The sequence below is a fragment of the Alligator mississippiensis genome, chromosome 1, assembly GCF_030867095.1.
Source record: "Alligator mississippiensis isolate rAllMis1 chromosome 1, rAllMis1, whole genome shotgun sequence".
Taxonomy (NCBI): Eukaryota; Metazoa; Chordata; order Crocodylia; family Alligatoridae; genus Alligator; species Alligator mississippiensis.
Window position 1 is genome coordinate 475,474,473 of NC_081824.1, and position 4,766 is coordinate 475,479,238.

A 4,766-nucleotide genomic window follows, 5' to 3' on the forward strand; every position below is an offset into this window, starting at 1 on the left:
TTTTAAGATTTTGCTGAAAATGAATTAAAATTGCTCACTGAGATGAAATAACTACTTGGTATGTCCAAGTACTGCACTGCTGCCTCCTAAACGTCACTGACTTTGCTGGCTACCTCCCACCACCTCTTCTCCGTTGCTGTTTCCCATTGTACAGAGCTCATGTAAGAAGTCTTCGTGTTGACAGTCAACATCCCTTCCCCATAAGATCAGACACTCTCTCTATGCTCCCTTTGAAACAGGTTTGACCCACTTTCCATCCCATTGAAATGTGTGTCTTTGCTGCTGGATGCCCCAAAAGTACATGTGTCTTCAGAAATACGATCCTATAATCACCCAGGGAGATGCAAAGCTCTCCCATTCCCTGAGGTCGGCACAGCCAACTGTCCCAGCGCCGATCCTGCCATGCCTGGTGCACAGACAGCTTTCCATGGCCTGAATGGGGCAGCTGTGGATGTGACGATAGAGGTAATCCTGCTTAGAGGAGATCTGGGTTCTGCAGTCCATTATAGTCACTAGTTGGCCTGTGTGAGTAGGAAGCTTCAGAGCCGCCTCGGAGACCCGGCCATAGGGTATAATGGGGAATGAATGAAATATCCACAGCTTTGTTGTTTTTTTGTCTGATTTGGGTGAAGCTCGCAGGGGTGGTAGCCCCTGTTGAGAGCATGAAGCCTGCCACGTTTCAAGAAGATCGGTGCAGGGGGTCGGGGGAACTGCACCCCACATTCTTGAAAGCAAAACTCACGTCATGCGTATGTGTTACGCCACAGCCGGGTGAAAACTGAAGGGGCGGTAGCCTCGCCGAGGCCATGAAACCTGCCAAGCTTCAAGACGATTGGTGCAGGGTTTTGGGGGAACTGCACCTCGAGCTGCTGACAGGCAAAACTCGTGACTTAGATGACCGTGTGTGTTAAGGTGCAGCGGGCTGGAAACTGCAGCGATGGTGGCCCCTGCTGCGGCCACGAGGCCTGGCAGCTGGCGAGGGGATCGGCGCAGGGCTTCTGGGCTCGGGGGCCTGCACCTCTGGCTGCTGACAGGCAAAACTCGTGACATGGGTGCTCGTGCAACTGTGGCTGTTTTGAGGCATGGGACCTGGGATCACCGCAGGCCTGGCTGGTACCAGTTACCAATTAATCATGATTCCCTCAGGGACCAGCTCAATACACAGCACCAAGAACAATCCACCGCCCCAAGACAGACGCCGTCAGTGCACTTAACAAAAGATGAAGCCTCTTCAGACAATCTACAGGAAAACCGGTCTCAGTTCTGCGCATCTCCATTTGATTTTGTAAGCATGAGTGCCTTGAGGCTGGCCACAACCAAAATGGCTCAGGATTAAAAAGTTAAGAGAAGATGTGAAGATGACGTTTCATAGACCCCTTGTTGTAAAAGGAAGAGGATTGGAAAAAAAGAAAATAAAACCCCATAATTTCAAGCTGGCTCCTACGTTTCTGGTTATTCTTAAAACTTGATGTTTTTCCTGGTTGTTAATCCATTTCTTGAGATGTTCCAAACCAGATAACCCCTGGTCACTGAGAAAGGTCATTCATGTACATTGAAACTGTTATATAATAGGATTTTCCCTGTCACTTATGGCTTGGGACCCTCTTGATCTACACAATTAAAAGAATGCTTTGAAGAGGCTGGACTAAGGGGATAAGAAAGCTGTAAAGCAGCAAACAGGGTGCTTCAAGAGAGAAAAATCTCTCTGACACCACCCGCTGTTGTTCCCAAGAAGCTGGCAGAAACAGATCCTCTCCCTTCAAGGATCGTGCTGGGAACTTTGCTTGTCATCAGATCACCCGAGTGCCTGGGAACAGTGACACCCCAGCTCTCGCTCTCTCTTTCTCTCTTTTTCTTTTTGTCTCTACGCATAGCTTTCTGAACCTAAATTGTATTAGTTAAGCTTCAGCTAAGTTTCCCCAAATACTCAATTAAACCAGGGGAATATTGTAATTGTTTTGTTTTCCCTTGCATGTCTATTACTACTAGTACCATTATAAATTGGATATGCTTCACAATAAATAACTTTTATAGTCAAACTGGAGGTAACCAGGTGTATTTTTCCTTCTCTACTTCCCTTCCCCACTTGCTCTGCAGCAACGCTTCTTTTACCTAAGCCAAAGATCCCTGTGAAGCCCAGAAATACTGTGGGGTCTGCTCATCAAGAGGCTAGCACTACTAGGACAGTTAGGGCAAAAGATTGGGACGTGCTGAGTTTGAGACACATAAGGGGATCAGCTTGTATAGGCTGATTGGCCCACTTTGGCTCAGGCGTGCCCTAATGAACTGAAAGCTGGCCCATGAGGGTGTCAGCTGGACACCCAGCCGGATTCAGAGGGATTCTGTTCACTGAGTGCTGGTGTCTGACTGCAGTGTAGTGTTCCCTTAATGAACTGATTCCTGGCACATGAAGGTGTCAGCCTGTACATGCTGATCAACCCGGCTGGGTCAAGCGTGTCATGTGAGTGTGTGTGTGTGTGTGTGTGTGTGTGTGTGTGTGTGCATTTGACTGATTTAGTGGCTGGTGTGTGTGTGTGTGTGCGCGCGCACGCGCACATTTGACTGATTTAGTGGCTGGAGGAACCCAGCCCTACTGAAACGGAGTCCTGCAAGATAGCTCCGTTGTGGGTGAGGTCTTGCAGAAGGCAGAGATACAGCTCCGTACAGAAACACACGTAACACGAGCAGCACATTGATAGAATTGCAAAGACCCTAGAAATGTACCCTAATAAATGAGCACACCCCAAAGTGACAGGCAAATCTGGTAACAGCTGGGATCATGGCTAGAAATCCATTTTGGGCCACCCCACACCATCTGGGCCAGGCAAGACACTGGTCATCAATTCAGTCTGTAATCTCAGCCCAAATGCCGGGTCCTTAGTCAAGCATGTATACTTAGTACCATGGGAATGGGGGGCTGTTAGTTGGCAGCCTGGTATGAAGAAACCACGCTCTGGTCCGGGCCAGACTGGTCAGTGGTGTCCGGGAGAGTCCCCCGGTGCCATAGAGGCATGGTGAGGGGTGGCCCAAGAAGGATTTCCATCTCTAATCCCAGCCCATGAGAAATTCCTTCCTTGAGCCTGTCTACTTGGTACAGTGGGGATGGGGGAACTGGCCCAAACAGTATTTGCAGCCATAACCCCAGTCCAAAACCAGGTCCTTATTTGGGTCCATGTACTTAGTACCATGGGCACGGGGGGCTGGCAGTTGGCAGCTTGGCACACAAAAACTGCACTTTGGGCCAGGCAAGACTCTGGTTGGGGGGTGTGGGATAGTATCCAGTGCCAGAGGCATGGTGTGGGGTGGTCCAAAGAGGATTTCCTGTCGTCAACCCAGCCCAAAACCCAGTTCCTTATTCAAGCCCATATACTTAGGACAGTATTTGTGGGGGCTGCCAGTTCATGGCCTGGCACAGCCAAACCATGTCTTCAGTCAAAAAGGAGAGAAAGGGGATGTAGCTCAGTGGTAGAGCGCATGCTTTGCATGTATGAGGTCCTGGGTTCAATCCCCAGCATCTCCACTTTTCATGGGGCAGCAGGGCAGGCCCTACAGAGACAGGTTAGAAGGTCTCAACCTATTCAGCCTCCACAGGAGAAGACTGAGAGGGGATCTGGTGGCAGTTTACAAACTCCCCAGGGGGGACTGGAGAGAATTGGGGGAAGCTCTGTTCCCCCCAGGCACCACCCAGGGTTACTAGGAATAACACCCTCCAATTGTTAGAGAAAAGGTTCAGGCTGGACACCAGGAAACATTACTTTACACTTAGGGCTGCCAGGCTCTGCAATGGGCTCCCAAGGGAGGTGGTGCTCTCCTACCTTGGGCCTCTTCAAGAGGAGGCTGGGTAGATTTTTGGCTGGGGTGACATGATCCTGGCACCCATTCCTGCCTGAGGGAGGGAGTCGGACCTGATGAGCTGTTTGGGTCCCTTCCACCCCCAAGTACTATGATACTATGACTCTGGTCAGAGATGACCAGGAGAGTCCCCTGGTGCAACAGGGACATGCTGTGAGCTGGCCCAAAACAGATTTCCAACCATAATCCCAGCCCAAGATCCACTTCCTTACTCAAACCCACATACTTAGTACCGTGGCTGGGGGGAGCTGTCCGTTGGCATCCTGGCAGGGCCAAACCACGAGTTGGGCCAGGCAAGCTGTGGTCAGGGATGTCCAGGGGAGTCCACTGGTACCACAGAGTGACAGCGTGGGGTGGCCCAACAAGCATTTCCATCTCTGATCCCAGCCCAAATCCCAGTTCTTTATTCAGGCCCCTGTAGTTGGTGGCGTCTGGGCGGACGATCAGCTGGCAGCCTGGCACAGCCAAACCGTTTCCTGGGACGGGCAGGACTCTGCAGAGATAACCAGGAGAGTCCCACGTGCCACAGAGGCATGGCGTGGGCTGGCCCAAGAAGGATTTCTAGCTGTGATCCCAGCCCTAAATCCAGGTCCTTATGTGGGTCCATATACTCAGCACAGAAGCTGGCACGCTGTCAGTTCGCAGTCTATCACGGCAAGCCGTGTTCTGGGTCGGGCAAGACGGGTGAGAGACGTCCAGCAGAGTCCCCGATGGCACACAGGTCTGTCATGGGGTGGCCCAAGAAGGATTTCTGGCTATAATCCCAGCCCAAACACCAGTTCCTAACTCATGCCCATAGATTAGTACAGGGGCTGGGGGTGTCGGCTGGCAGCCAGCACGGCCGAGCCGCACTTTGGGCCGGGCAACGCTGTGGTCAAGGTGCTTCGGGACAGTCCCCTGTGGCGCCAACAGGC

At 51.6% G+C, this 4,766-nt stretch overlaps 1 non-coding gene across 1 annotated transcript; it reads left to right on the forward strand.

The window, feature by feature from the left end:
- Nucleotides 1–3,448: 3,448 nt before the first annotated feature.
- On the forward strand, nt 3,449–3,520 carry TRNAA-UGC (transfer RNA alanine (anticodon UGC)). The gene has a single exon. It is a non-coding gene; the product is annotated as a tRNA-Ala (tRNA).
- The last annotated feature ends 1,246 nt before the right edge of the window (nt 3,521–4,766 follow it).